Source organism: Chroicocephalus ridibundus, chromosome 2 (genome assembly GCF_963924245.1).
Source record: "Chroicocephalus ridibundus chromosome 2, bChrRid1.1, whole genome shotgun sequence".
Taxonomy (NCBI): domain Eukaryota; kingdom Metazoa; phylum Chordata; class Aves; order Charadriiformes; family Laridae; genus Chroicocephalus; species Chroicocephalus ridibundus.
Window position 1 is genome coordinate 4,181,196 of NC_086285.1, and position 15,183 is coordinate 4,196,378.

The following is a 15,183-nucleotide window of genomic DNA, read 5'->3' on the forward strand; positions in this document are numbered from 1 at the left end:
TGTAGAAACCCTGTGTCCAGCAGGTCTTGTGGTGGGAAAGTGAGATGTAAAATTATGGACAGGGAGAACAAGCCACAGGTAGAGAGAGCTGGCATCTTGGGGTATGAGACCACCCACCTTCCATGGTGCTCTTGGAGGGCTAGCAGTGAATCAGTTTATCTCCTTACTGGCAGAACTAACATAACTGTATGGTTTCTGCATGGAGAAATTAAAAGGTGTGTCTAATAAAAAGATACAGGGGTCTGCAGGTTAGTGCCTTTCTATTTAGATCCTGGTGTTTTGTGATGCAGGTTCATGGTCTGCTGGGACCTGTTGATGTCTGGACTCCTCTCTAGCCCCATGAAAGTGGCAGCACTATTATGGAAAGATAGCATCTTCAGCCACATATTTGCTCCCTCTTTTTCCTCATCTGTGTTTTGATTGTTAGAGCAGTATCTTTTCAGGTGGGTGCTACAGGCTCAAAATGTCTTAGACTGTGTTCTGAATAGCAGGGTATTACATCAAAACCAGGTGTAACACCCCTACTGTGGTCAAAAGGAAAGTAATTACCTTTCCTTATTACAACATAGCAGTCAGGGTCTACATAAGGCAGTTCGTCTCTGAGCTACACTAGCAGACTGTGCTCAACTTGCTGCTCCAGCTAGTGTTAGAGCTCCAGTGGTCTATAAGCATATGTGTTTGCCTCTTAATTAATTAAACTAGTCCATCTGAAGGCATGAGAGGTACTGCAGATGTCTAGAAAGCTTTCAGTGGAAAAGGGATGGTACTATGGGGGTTCAAGTGTCTTTGGGTTTAGACGACTCCTAGGAGAGTTATGTCAGATGTCGGTATCGACACCTGTTTGGATTCCCATTCTAAGTGCAATTTGCATCATGTAGGAGGGCTTAGCATTTAATTATGCCAATAGCAGCTATGAAAGAAATGAGGCCATGAGGGAAGTATTTGGGACCATTTTACTTCTTTTATCTATTTTGTTGGGGTTTTTTGTTTTTTTGTTTTGTTTTGTTTTTATTTTTGCTTTTTTTTTTTTTTAAAGAACAGTGAGCAGTTTGTTGTTGCATTGCCTGTCCATTAGCTTCCTTCCAAAATGTAGGGACTTTACTTCATATTTGCATGAGATGCTGAGGCACAGATTCAAATATTTTTCTGTTTCTGAGTGCCTTAAGGGTCTTCACTATGTTCTGACTCTACACAATGGCATATATAAAACTTCCAGCTGCTAACACAAAGCATTTAAATGTCCCTCCAGGCCACATGTGAACCTTTAGAGCTCAGGTCAGCTGTGATATTAATTACTGATAACAGCACATATGTCTCCTTGCATACCGCAACTGTGACATTAATTACCAGTGAGATCATGGGTCAGAATTAGAACCAAGCTGCAAACCTAAAGTAATTGACCCCTTTTTTTTGGATAAAACTCAAAGGCTTCTGCTTTTGGATTCAGTTAACAGTAAATTCAACTATTCACCTTTTTAGCTGGACCCTTTTTTTCCTCCTAGGAACAGAACAAGACATTCTTTAAATTAAAGTTTGCAGGTGGAAAGCCAAATAAGCAGAAGGATTAAAAAAGAAAAATAAAAAACTCCACCAAAACCAAAGCCTTGTAACCAGAAGATTCTCAGATATAGCCAACTCCCCCCCCCCCCCCCCAAATGTATCCAAGAGTCAGGAACTCCAAACTCCTTGCACAATCAGTCTTTTTTCACTGTGGATGTGCTCAAAATGTGCTGTTGCAGCTCGGAGAGATACTGGGCACACACCAGTGTTGGGTAAGGGTCTTTGTATATGAGTGAGTGTATGAGAAACAGAGATTGTTTCCTGGAATATATTTCCCCAAATTACCACATTTTCCAAAATCTTTGTCAATAACGTGGTCTTTTACCTTTCCAGATGCAAACATACAGAATGGCCTGGTGCTCTCACTGCCTCTTTCATCCAATATTTTCCCAGCAGCATGGGTGTATCCGGGAGGAGGTAGGAAAGGAGGAGAGAATTTACATACATCTAGATAGATGCTGTACTTTGCCACACTACCTTTGGAATATATGCATGTGTGCATACCTATAACTATGTATGTATATACATGTATATATGTATGTATGTATTTTTAATATATATATATATTTAATTTTTTGTTGTTTGTGTATATAAAAGCCCTTTGGCTCTGCAAAGATACTGCCTAACTCACACAGATCACTGCCTCTAAAGTCAACCCCAAATCCAATGTTGAAGAGTAACATTGAACAGCAGAGCAGGTGGCCTATAGCTTAGTCCACTTTCTTCTGAAGAGGATGGAAGGGTTTTACTTGAACCTCTAATCATCTGAGGTTGTGCTGCAGGGTTGATTAGAACATGACTTCTTTTCATGTGTGCCTGCACAACTGTTACAGGCATGAGGAAGTAATATTTTTTTTAACAATTTTTACAGGGTTTTATGCAAACAAGTCAGTGTAGCAGCCACTTTAACAGCAGCATTAATAAAGACCCACTGAAGACAAAGGACTACTGTTAGATTCAATACTAACTCCTTAAACTGCTGAAAGACTGATTTTATGTTGCTGGAATGAGTTTTCATTTCCTAATGGTGACATTTTCTGCTATATAGCCTGCAGTATATATTAGAGTGTCCAGTTTAAACAGGAACACTTTACCTCTGCTGCAGGTTCCATCAGTAGTTCAGTTTTTCTTCTCTTCCTGCTTCACAAATACATCTTCAAAAGCCTCAGAGTCTCAGCTAGGTTATTACTGCTAAGAGGAGTGCCCTTACTGCAATTTTATAGGTAGCAACGCGAAGGCTGTCAAAGGAGAAACAGTTTCTTTGGCGTCACACAGTGCGTCATGGGTTTTTGAAAAACTCTCCCACTCTCCAACTGCAATGCTTCCAAATTGCATTGATGCTGTATTTTGCAAATAACTGAAGCCTTGTGAGTCAGGAAGTTTTGAATACCGAAGCCTGCACAGAGACAAAAAACCCCTCTCTCAAGTTTACATCCGCTTTTACTATCAGGTGCGGACATAAACTGTGGTAATCAGGTTGGAGAAGCTTTTGGATCTGGAATGCAGACAACACTCAGGAGGAAGGATACAAAGATGTTTTTAAAATACTTCGTACCTGCATTTACAGAAAATTGTAAGAGCTGGAAAAGTAAACAGTCATATATAGACTTTTTCCACATCAGGAAGCAAACAATCACTATGAGCTCAATCCCTGCTCTTAATACGTAATCCCCAGACATTACTAGTGTCATTAAGAGTTGCAATAAAATGTTGTTCCTCCTTAATAGTCAGGCATGGAAATTCAGTTAGAGAAAAAAAAAAAAACACAACCCTAAACAATGAAAAAAACAGGTACAAAAAATTGTTAAGACAATAAATAGTTATATAATAAAATCCATGAAATTTTACATCCTGATTCTTGATGAAAGACCAAATCCTTATGCTCACCAAACTGTTTAGGAAAACTGACTGTCTGGTTTCCTTGATTTTTTTTCCTCTATTTCAAGAGGTCCCAACTTGAAGCAAAGAAAGAGAAAGCAGGGACTAAGCACAGTCTTGTTTATTATTACCACTGGGTACATTTCATGTCAAATCCCATTATCCCCATCCTGTCACAGAAGACTCTCTGCTTTTTCATTTCATAGTGCTGCTACTGGCCAGGTGTTATATATCTTTTTTTCCCATGTAAAGACTGTAAGCAAATCTGATACCTCTACAAAGATGGTCTGAACTCCATTTTTGAATTACAGTTTAAAAGGCTAGGATAAGATTTGGTTCCCCAAATAGTCATTTAATGCTATGTGAGATGCTATTGGATATCCCCCAGACACCAGCTGCGAAAACAGATACACACTGATCTTCTGTGGATTCCACATCATATCTGTGAGCCTGGTTCATGAATTTCAGATACCCTGTGACCAAAAAAGGCACTAGACAGCTACGTTTAGCCAAGTGAATCCTGGCCTTTTGTGGGGTGGATTTTGGCTTGTCAGTTAAAACTTGTAAATTTAGGTATCTATGTGGAACACCTGCAGGATGGGAAGAAAAACAGAAGGAAGATGAGAAGTCTCGTGCATCAAGATGATGACAGTTTAATAGGGAAAGCAAAAGCTGCACACACAAGCAGAGCAAAAAGAGGAAATTTTTCACTACTTCCTATCAGCAGGCAGATTCCAGCTACATCCTGGAGAGCAGAGTCTCAACATGTACAACAGTTACTTGAGAAGATAAGTGCTATAACCAAGAACGTCCCTCTTCCTTCTTTCCCCAAGCTTTGATCGCTGAGCACAACATCATACAGCAAGTGAATGACAGAAAAGGACAGAAAAAGAACAGTGGAAAATGTAGAAATTGGAAAAAAGGAAAACACCCAGATGCAAACATACTTTGGAGATAAGATCTTGTGTTAAGATGCATTAGCCTAAATTTGTTATAATCATACCGACAACTTCTGATTTGGCCTGAGTGAGAGTAATTGAGCAGTACATGCTCAGAGGACTGGGAGGTCAGAGCTGCCACTCTATTCCTTTCACAAAGTGCTTGACCTATTATTACTCAGGGAAGTTGCACCAAATTACATCCAGAGGTCCCTTTCAACCCAAATTATTCTGTGATTCAAATTACTCCCCAAGGCATGCCAGTTTGTGTTTAAAACAGGGAGTCATGCCTTGGGAAGGGATGGCTTCCAGGCAGGTTATATCTCTAGCTAACACTGGTGAAGATGATTCCTGGAAACTAGGCAACATAGCTGGATCTCTTTAACCAAGATTCCCTTTATGTTGACCTACATTAAGCTTCATCTGGATGAGCAAATTCTGCAAATGTTAATCCAGCAACAGTTGTTCTGTTGAGGGGCATTGAGCCCAAAGTTCTTGATGAGCTGAGAAAGGAGAAGCCAGTGAATCTGCCTGGGGCTATCACATGTGCCAGGTAAGGAGGCTGTTTGAGCAGCTGTTATCAGTTGACAACAGCAAAGTATGTCTCTCTCCTAGTTCCTTCCTGTTTAGTCGTAGCTCTTGGTTCCTACAATCCGTTGTTCTATATGTCTCATTCTAAACTTGTCCATATGTTAATTCCTGAATTTCAACTTGACCTCTTCTCATCTTTTCATCTTTGCTTGATGAAAATCTAGCTCCTGATCTCTGCATGCCTTGGCCACAGTGCCTTGCCCCTTGCTCATGAGTCCATTCTGCTGGTGACCATTGCACATAGATGCTCGAAGGCTCACAACATCCTTGTCACCCTGACAGACTAGCTAGGTTAAAATATACCTGCAGTTTTGTTCCTTTGCCTTACCATTAATAGGCAATTCTTGTCTACTTTTTTTTTTCCCCGTTGTTTTCCTGAAGCTTTACTGAATATATGTGACTGGCTACATCAACAACAACAATTTAAATAGGGTATAAGGAGAAGCTCATTAATTTCTGCAAGAAATGTATTCTTTTCACCATTAGTTTTGCTAAACACTTTAGAAAACGTTATCTGCAAAGTCTTTTCAATATATAGTGGAGATTCAATGAATTACAATAATTTATCTTCAAATGAAAGTCTTGCAAACATAAGATGCAGCTCACTAACATTCTGCATAAACCTCCTTGTTCCAGTGAAAAGCTGGGTTCCCAGCTAGTTAAAATTCTGCTTCTGTATTTGATGGGTTGAAGGGTAATTAGTATGGGGTGGGAGAAGCTGCATTCAGGCATAGTATGCATTCCAAAACCATCTCCTAGTATCATGTAGATGCCTGTTTCTGTTAATTTCATTACCTATTGAAAGCCATGCAAAGTTGTCTTTTAAAGTGACGTGAGGAAGCAGCAGCCTGAAGTGTCTGCTGTGATTAACTAGGGATATTTCTACAGTTTCAGCTCGTCTATCCCCAAATTCAGCCTTGAGTCAGATTCAGAGAAATTTTTCTTCTTCATTTCATAAGGGCAAAGATCCTAAATTTAAAATTAATTAAAATCTGATACAAGCAAAAGCAAAAGCAAAAAAAAAAAAAAGATTATTTTATTTTCACCTTTCAAATAACAGCAAGTGTTTAAGGGGCATTTGGACAATGCCCTTAATAACATGCTTTAACTTTTGGTCATCCCTGAATTGGTCAGGCAGTTGGATGATCGTTATAGGTCCCTTCCAATTGAAATTATTCTATTCTATTCTATTCTACTCTTTATATCTTATTCCTGCCTGGCTAGCATTGACCTCTAGCAATGTAACCTATAAAATAAGGGCAGATGTCTGCTAACCTAATATGTGTGTGCGTAGTGTGTAGCATGAGAGGTGAGATATGGGTTAAAATTCAAGTCCATAGAAAGTCCTGGCATAAAGTCAAGTCTTGGTCACTAATATGACTCTATGCAATCTTTTCTCTATCCTAAAAGGAGGCAGAAAGTGGCAGCCACCGTTTACCATTTCAGGCAAGCCCTTGCTTTCCAGAAAGTGCTACTATAGCCTAATATCAATAATTTGTTTCAAAAAGCAGAGCACGTTTACACCAGGACATGCAAAAGTCCCCTGTGACGTCTGCATTGATGGTTAAAGGAAAAATAGCCAATAAAAGATTTTTAGATAGTTGAGTCAAAAACATGGCTACATAAAGCAGTGAACATGAGACACAACTTCAATTGAGCTATGCCGTTCACAGCACTTTGCCCCCACTTTACATTCTGTTCTGAACAATTAGATGATGTGCCCAAAATAGATAATTTTTTGTGCTTTTTTGCTCACATCTCAATATAAGTTGTGACGTCATCATAACGGGACAAAATTCTCATCGGAATTCCCCAGAGTGGGGAACAAAAGAGAAATGTGGTTGCTGCTGGGTACACAAGGGTAATGCCTTTCCAAAGACAATGAAATGGGTCCTTTCTATGTGTGAGTAATGGGCTCAGACTTCTGCACACCCCGAAAGTTCAAGCTTTCAGAGGATGAAATATTCCAGAAAATGTTCAACGTCCCCAGTAAAGAAATGGAAATGTAAAAAGGAACGGATAAAGTTGATGGTAACAAAGCTAGTGGTGGTCTAGCCTTGATAGAGTGCTGCTGAGGTCCATCTGTACCACCTGTACACTTGCTAATCATTCTGCAGGAAGAATAAACATGTTTCTGCACAGAGTGAGATAAGAGAGAAGAGAAGGAAATGGTGGAGATGTGTTAATGATCTGATAATGATTCCAGCCTCCTGTTATCACACACAACCACAGCCCTTTCATAAACTGATCATGCTCCGTCTTGAAGGTAGTTTACGCTTCCCTGTGAAACTTTACTACTTTTGTCAATGTGCTGTCCCTGAACTTCATCACTTCCAGATGCTTAATATCTGTTTCACCATGACTAAATAGCAGATAAAAAGTAGAATAAACGGTAAAGTTCATTGCCATTGGAAGAACAGTGGATCTGAAGCAGCAACCTAAATGCATGTTCTAGCGGTTACTCACAGTTTGGAGTAGTGGTTGTCCTTAACCCCAAGACATTGAGAGGGGTGAATTGAAATCCATTTTACATCCTGAAGATTTAAACGTGTGGGAGTTGTTTCTCACCTTTTATAAGAAAGCACTGCTTATATGTCACAGTTTTCTCTTTCTGTTGTGCTCATTTTTCTAATAAAAAGGGAACCGATGGAACAGATTGCGTATTTTATATTAGGCTTTCCCATGCAGAGTTAATTAATTCAAGAGAGGGGAGCTGTAATGCAAAACCCCATTCAAATCACAGCACTTATAACTTGCTGACGCACCCTATAGGTCATCATGCTTAATTTTGTGTCTTAGGACTGTGAACTTTTCAAATGTAGTGTTTCACAATAGCACCTCAGCATTTTTATTGTAATATGAACATTGTGAATACATCATAAATCATGTTCATGCCTTTTATGCTGTAGTGCACCTGGCATATTAAAACTGAATGCTGAAGTTATCTTTGTTGAGCCCTAAGCATGCAAGCCAGACAATGAATAGGAAAAGGAACCCTCACCCACTTTCAGTATAAAACCAACCAGCTAAAAACTCAGAGGTATGTAAGGGAACTAAGTTTGATGGGTTATAGTTCAGTCTTTAAGAATATATTATTTCCAAAGCAAAGGAAAACAGACTTTCAGACTTCCCTGCCTAATCCCTGCCCAAGGTGTCCTGACATCAGAAAGCACATAGCCTGGAAAGAGGAGACGCGGGACCGATACCACCGAGCCCATTTGTGTCTATTTGCAAGGTCAAGCAGCAATACTGGAACTAGTCCCACAGACACAAAGGCAACACTAAGCATACCGGTATCCTTCGAGCCAGTACTCAGTGTCCTGCAGAATGTGACCATTAAGCCTTAACCTACTTTTTGTGCGATAAAAAAAAAAAAAGCAACAGTTTTCACCTTGTAATTTCGAGGAATGCAATGCTCACAGGGCTCTGCCAGTTTGAATATGGCCTGATTTTCTAGTTGAATATATGTGTATATACATGAAAGCATTTCCAGTTGCCTTCAGTATATCATATTTTCATCTTTTCCACTTTCTGAATGCTGTGGACTGTGCTGTCTTTTCAGATTTTCCTTTTCTCTTTCTCCAAATAAAATCCAGTGAATGCAATATTAAGATATAAAAGGCTGGTTGGAGTCTTCCCTAAGCATTTGTGAAGTGTTTACTTCCTGTTGGATCTTATTTATGGCCGAGGTTTTAGCTCATAGAGCTGAAGCCATTTAGCATACCTGCGCTTTGTCGTTGACTTTTATTCCCCTGGTGATTTTGGTCAGGATGCCAGGAGAAAAAGGAAAGAGAAAAAATGATCTTTGAGTTACAGAAATCAAATCTGAGGTCACATATGGACCTATATGCATAGTACCCCTTCAGCTGAAATTAAGGATGCAATATTTAGCTCCAGTTTGCAGAAATATATCTACTCATTATTGGAGCTGAATGATCTGAATGTTTGTTCTGACCTCTGCAACTTTCTTCCCAGGTGGCATCTGGAAAATTACTATGCCACAATGCGTAGAATTGTCATTGAGCATCTACATCCATACATGGGCACCTAGACCATAAATGTCTGGGACCATCAAGTTCCCATCAGACTTTGAACTCAGCATGCAGTGATTTAGCTAGCTAAAAATTGGAACTGGGTGTCCAATTAGATGTACCCAAGTGCGTGGTGAAAGCAATTCACAAAGAGCTGTCATGGGCTATGAATTACAAAGAAAAAAAGAAAGAAAAATAAAATGTTTTCTGATGTTCAGTTTCAGGAAACCGTGTTTCATTTTGTGCCCATTGCCTCGGATCCTGTTACTGGGCATCACTGGAAAGAGCCTGGCTCCATCTTCTTTGCACCTTCCCTTTAGATATTTATACACATTGATGAGATCCCCTTGGAGCCTTCCTTCTCTACGGTGTCTCAGGTCTCTCAGCCTTTCCTCTTAGGAGAGAAGCTTCAGTCCCTTAATCACCTTTGTGGCTCTTTGCTGGACTCTGTCCACTATGTCTGTGTCTCGCTTGTACTAAAGAGCCCTGAACTGGACCCAATACGCCAGGTGTGGCCTTACCAGCACTGAATAAAGGGAAGGCATCACCTCCCTTTACCCACTGACAATACTTCAGCTAATGCAGCCCAGGATATCATTCACCTTTGCAGAAATGGCTCATTGCTGGCTTATGTTTGACCTGGTGTTCAACAGGCCCCCCAGGTCTTTTTCTGCCGAGCTTTTTTCCGACTGTGTGGCCCCATTTTGTTGCATCCTTTTAATTTTATTTTTTCTCTCCCTTTTGTTACCTCCTTATTACCTTCCTGCTTGGCTCAGCTGAGTCCAAGTCATCAACCACCCCTACAGAAAAGGAAATTTTAAATACAGAGATATCTACAAAATGACATTTTTCACAAGAATTCTGTCTGACCACAAATGTCATCCTGAATGTTAGGATAAAGATCTGCTAAAACTGCTTTTCTGTCAAGCTTCATTTTGCTTGCTATTGCTGCTCATTATTTGGACCTAGCTAAGGTCAGCAAATATTAGGGTGTGGGCAAACATAGCCAAGGGGATGTGTGTTGCCCTATCACCTTTCCTGCTGCCCTGTGGTGTTTGGAGTAAAACTGAACACAGCCCAGGAATAAACTGCTTCTCAGGGTCAGCAGTAACATTGTCTAAACAACTTATATGCGACCCCTTGAATAATATCTGAACTAGCTTAGGCATTTGAGTATGGGAAGCCTGGGGAACCTGTGACCATATTTGCCCAGCAGATCCCTGGCTGAGGACAGAACGATCTCCATGCACTAATGGACTCTTCTCGCACAACCACACTTGCTCCTGTGACAACATCAGGTACCTCCAACCAGAAGAGGTTTTCTGTCAAGTGGTGATACACAAATCTTATGATACAGTAACCTGAAGAAGGGATGGAGAACATCTGAGTTCAAAGAAACCAAGTCTCTAAGTCAAGGTCAATCTTTCATTATACAATTGGTCTCCTCTGTTACTATACACATCTCCTTTCTGTTCATCCCTCTTTCATGAGCAACCATGTCTTTATTCTTTCCCCTGTGTTGCAGACAGAGCTTCAGCCTGTCCAGAAGGAACTACAAATTGGTCTCTTCTGGATGCACTTGACAGTACTGGTTACTCTGTCCTAAAAAGGATTTGCAGAACATAAAAAAATCAGAGGAAGAATTTTCAACTGTCGGTGGGAGGGAGTGTGAAGGGAACCTAACAAAAAAAGAAAAATTCTAGGAAAAGACTGGTAGCTTCACAAACAGAAAGAGAATAATAGTTAAGTAGTTAAAACAAAGCAATGGGATAGATAATACAGCAAATTGTGTTTTCTTTCTCATAAAGCCAGGTACAGAAGGGAACAGAACAAAATTAAAGAAAGGGCATTCCTTTTTTTTTTTCATTCAACACATTATTAGACTACTGACCTCCCTAGCTACGTCATAATCTTCTGTACTGCTAAATTTTGGTCGAGCTAGCCCTCTCTAGCACAGTTGAGGACCTGTTACAGGCCATGGACTACTTTAATAGTAATTTCTTAGGTAGTCACATTATTTTGGTGTCTGAGAGAGTTTAGTATTACACATGGGTGATTCATCAGCAACTGGATTTGGAATCTTGGGGCCTTCAAGAAGTGTGGCCAGCAGGGTGAGGGAGGGAATTCTGTCCCTCTATTCTGCTCTGGTGAGAGCCCACCTGCAGTGGGGTCCAACTGTGTCCAGCTCTGGAAGCCTTCAGCACAGGGAAGACATGGACCTGTTGGAGAGGGTCCAGAGAAGGCCATGAAGATGTTCAGAGGGCTGGAGCACCAATCCTATGAGGACAGGCTGAGAGAGCTGGGATTGCCCAGCCGGGAGAAGAGAAGGCCTCGGTGAGACCTTATTGAGGCATTTCAGTACGAAAAGGAGGCCTATAAGAAAAATAGGGACAAATTTTTCAGCAGGGTCTGTTGTGGTAGGACAAGGGATAATGGTTTTAAAATAAAGGAGGGGAGATTCAGACTAGATATAAGGAAGAAATTTTTTACAACGAGGGTGGGGAAACACTGGCCCAGGTTGCCCAGAGAAGTGGTAGATGCCCCATCCCTGGAAACAGTCAAGGTCAGGTTGGATGGGGCTCTGAGTAACCTGATCTAGTTGAAGATTTTCCTGTTCATGGCAGGGGAGTTGGACTAGATGACCTTTAGAGGTCCCTTCCAACCTAAACCATACTATGATATTATGATTCAATATCCTTATACAGATGTAGCTACGGTGGCACGGAGTTTTCAAGGTTAAGTATTTAATGTGTTTCCTGAAAGGACTAAACAGTTACATGGTGTCAGGAATGAGATAAAAATGACATTAAAAACAGATGTCTCTTGCTTTAGAGTTTACAACTGTTCACAATGATCAGACATGAAGAGGAAATCTCATGTTGGAATAAATTGGAGCCAGAGTGGCATTTCTTAACATCTTTGCCTAGCATCTGGCTAAGGTTGATTTCTCAGTGAAGCAGATATTTGATCCTCTCTGGCAAGTGGTATGTCCTTGTACTCCTCCATGAAGAACTAAAATGCTGAGATGAGAAAGAAGAAAACGTAAGAATGAATAAAAAAGAAGATACAAGCAGCCAAATCCTTTTAGCACAACTGATTTGATTTTCCTTCACATGGGCATAGGTTTTCCTTGAAGAAGGAGGTGGTAACACAAACTAGTGATTTGTCTCCCTGGAAGAGTCATCCATTATGCTTTGAATGAAAATCAGCTTAATGCTAACAAGATTTAAGGCCTTTATTTATTCCAACCACACAGATGCATGGATCAGACTTGAAGGCTTGTGATGGTTTTATTTCTAGATGATTTTGCCTAATGCTAGCTATCTTTGACAGCGTTTACTTTGATTGAATTTATTCCCTGTGATGTGATTACACATATGATATGTGCATTAGGCGAAAGGACATCGCTAATGCCATTGCTGTTAAATCTTGTTGCCCTTGTGTCATGCAAAATCCCTGTTCCAGCTCCAAGCCATATAAATCTATTGGATTTAATCAATCAGGACCACATTTAGTGCAGTCACAATGCAGTCACATTGGTGGCTTCACTGTTCTACTCAGTGAAAAATAATGCAAACAGACTGCCACCAGGCATGACCCAGGCAGCCCTGCAGCTCAAAGTTGCAACGAGTTGCAGGGCAACATTCTTCTCTGTTACACGTCAAAATTTGGAACAACTTTATTAGCCTCTATCCATTCACTTCAGATTAACACCTGTACAGTGGAGACCTTGGATCCATGTGAGGGCTTTGCTCTACTTGAGACAGCAGATTAGAAAGCCCTTGTTGTTTTTCTGTTCCACACTTAGTGCATAAAAACCTTTCTAAAGAAAATCATCACTAAATTTAGTTTTCTTTAACACAGCACTACAGACTTCCATGGTTCAGCTGCTGATTTTCAAGGGATGTAGCCATCTATGAAACATAGAGTCATAGAATAGTTTGGGTTGGAAGGGACCTTTAGAGGTTATCTAGTCCAATCCCTCTGCAATGACCACCACCTTTATTTCTGCTTTTCTGTTGTTTGGATTGTTCATTGAGTTATTGTATAGCACACAACCATGCACACACACAGGACAGGATGTTATGACACCCCTTATGGCTTGCCAGAAAATTGGCAACGTATGGAAAGAATTTCTGAAGCTTCTTTGACTGGAAGATCTGTGCCATTTGTAAACCATTGCCTACTTTTGACAAGGTGGACTGAAGCATACAGAAGAAGTCATACCCTGTGATGACCGATTCACAATTTACATTGAGATGTGACCATCAATGACAGTGATGCTACATCACTGAAACCACTGAAGTTCTCAACATATTTGTGCCTGAGCTGCTGCCTGTTTTACTGAGCTCCCATATATACTGTTGTTTTTCCTCTTCTGAATTAAAATGAGTTTCATAGTAGGCAGGTTTCATTACCTTGTTTATCCTTTCAAAATACTTGTGTATCCCAAACTCATAAAACATATCTGATTTTGTTTGCAGATAATTTTTACCTCCCACAAAATAACTAAGAGAACATTCGGTTTGATTGCGTTCATTTATTTGCCTATTAGTCTGTTTGTAGCTATAATAAGAAAGCAAATGATTTCACTGTATATTTTATTTATGTGATTTGTCTGAATAGTAAACTGCGGAGCCTGATTCAAATGCTAAAAATTATGGAGTCGTAGCATCCAAAGTCCTAATTGGAAGCATTATATGGAGGATTTGCAAGCTACAGAGCTTGCATATAGTCAGAAACAGAACCTAAATTCCTTCTCCTCCTCCCACTGCATTCCAAGTTTGGGGTTTTTCAAATCCATGCAGAACACCTTTATCTACCCTAACACCTTATCAACCCCAAAACCAGTTAGGATCCATCAGAAATGAGCTATCTTTGTGTTGTTCACTAGTGTTTTTAAGTGCTGAATTTTTCAGTGTCCAGTGACACTGTACAAGATGACATCTTGCAGTTCATTGGTTTGTGAACCACCCTTGTTGTACATGATCTAAAGTGGGAGTAGTGACAAAGCACCTCCAGCTTATAAATCCTGTGAAGATAACCAGGTGCTTGCCCTATATCATGTTACAGCCTTTAACATTGCACCACTTTCTGGAAGAGCTTCTCTCTCCTTGGAGGTTTTCAGACCAGCTAGTAAAGTCTAATTAAATTTCTCCATTTTTTTATGATTAATGGCATGTAGCAGGTTTTGCAACTATTTCACTTCTAGTAGTTTTGAAGCCGAAAGGCCAGGTTTCTCCTCCTGTGTTACAGGCTTGTAAGACACACGACTGTTACATTTGTTGCCTACACCATGGGAATACATTATGGAGGAGTTTTTAGGAACAAGTTATATCCTGTCAGAGATGGAAAAAAAAAAAAAAAAAAAAAAAGAGCCCGAGTTGTTATTTTTGAAGCAGTGTTCTTTTTATGAGTGTTCCTAAGGATGTGGTCATCAGATCCATTTCATAATTGTTTCTGTGTCCTGCTGCGTGCAAGGCACTTTGAAAGGTATTTTATTAGTATAAATGAGGGAAAAGTCCTGGCTCATAGTTCACTAAAACTCCTGTCTTGATGAGTCAGTATATTTCTTCTCCTTTCCACCTCCAAACAATTATTCTGATCTATGGAACAGCATTGATGAATCAGATGATTTCTATTAGTTATATAGACATAATTTGCAAAGTTTTAATGGAAACATATTAATTAGACCTGAATTTCTTATTAAACAGGGGGAAAGAATCAGAAACATAGCATGATTGCTGTCTGGGAAGGCGAATCCAGACAAAGTAGAAATAAGACAGGCACCAGTCCTTAAAATGTGTGTATTTCGTTTGTGAAACAGGTTATCTGAAAGTCTGGTAACAAGACATGAGGTGCTCAGGCCCAAATGAGTTATTTTTATTTCATGCTACAAACCTATCCTCCCTCTCCCCTGCCCCCAACGTTAAACCAAAGTTAATGCAAACTAAAATTGTAGTTAAACTTCAGATCTAGAGATCTGATGCCAAAGTGAAAAGAAATACTGAGATGAATATTAAAAAGTTATCAACTCAATTAGACTGTTTCCTGTGAGAATTTGTCAGGATCTCAGCTTTGGATTCAACTGATTGAAATAGTACTATGCTTGGGAACAGATCATGCTCACCTTAGCCACACCTATTAATAGTTTCTATCATAATTTGAATGTAGAGACTTTTGGA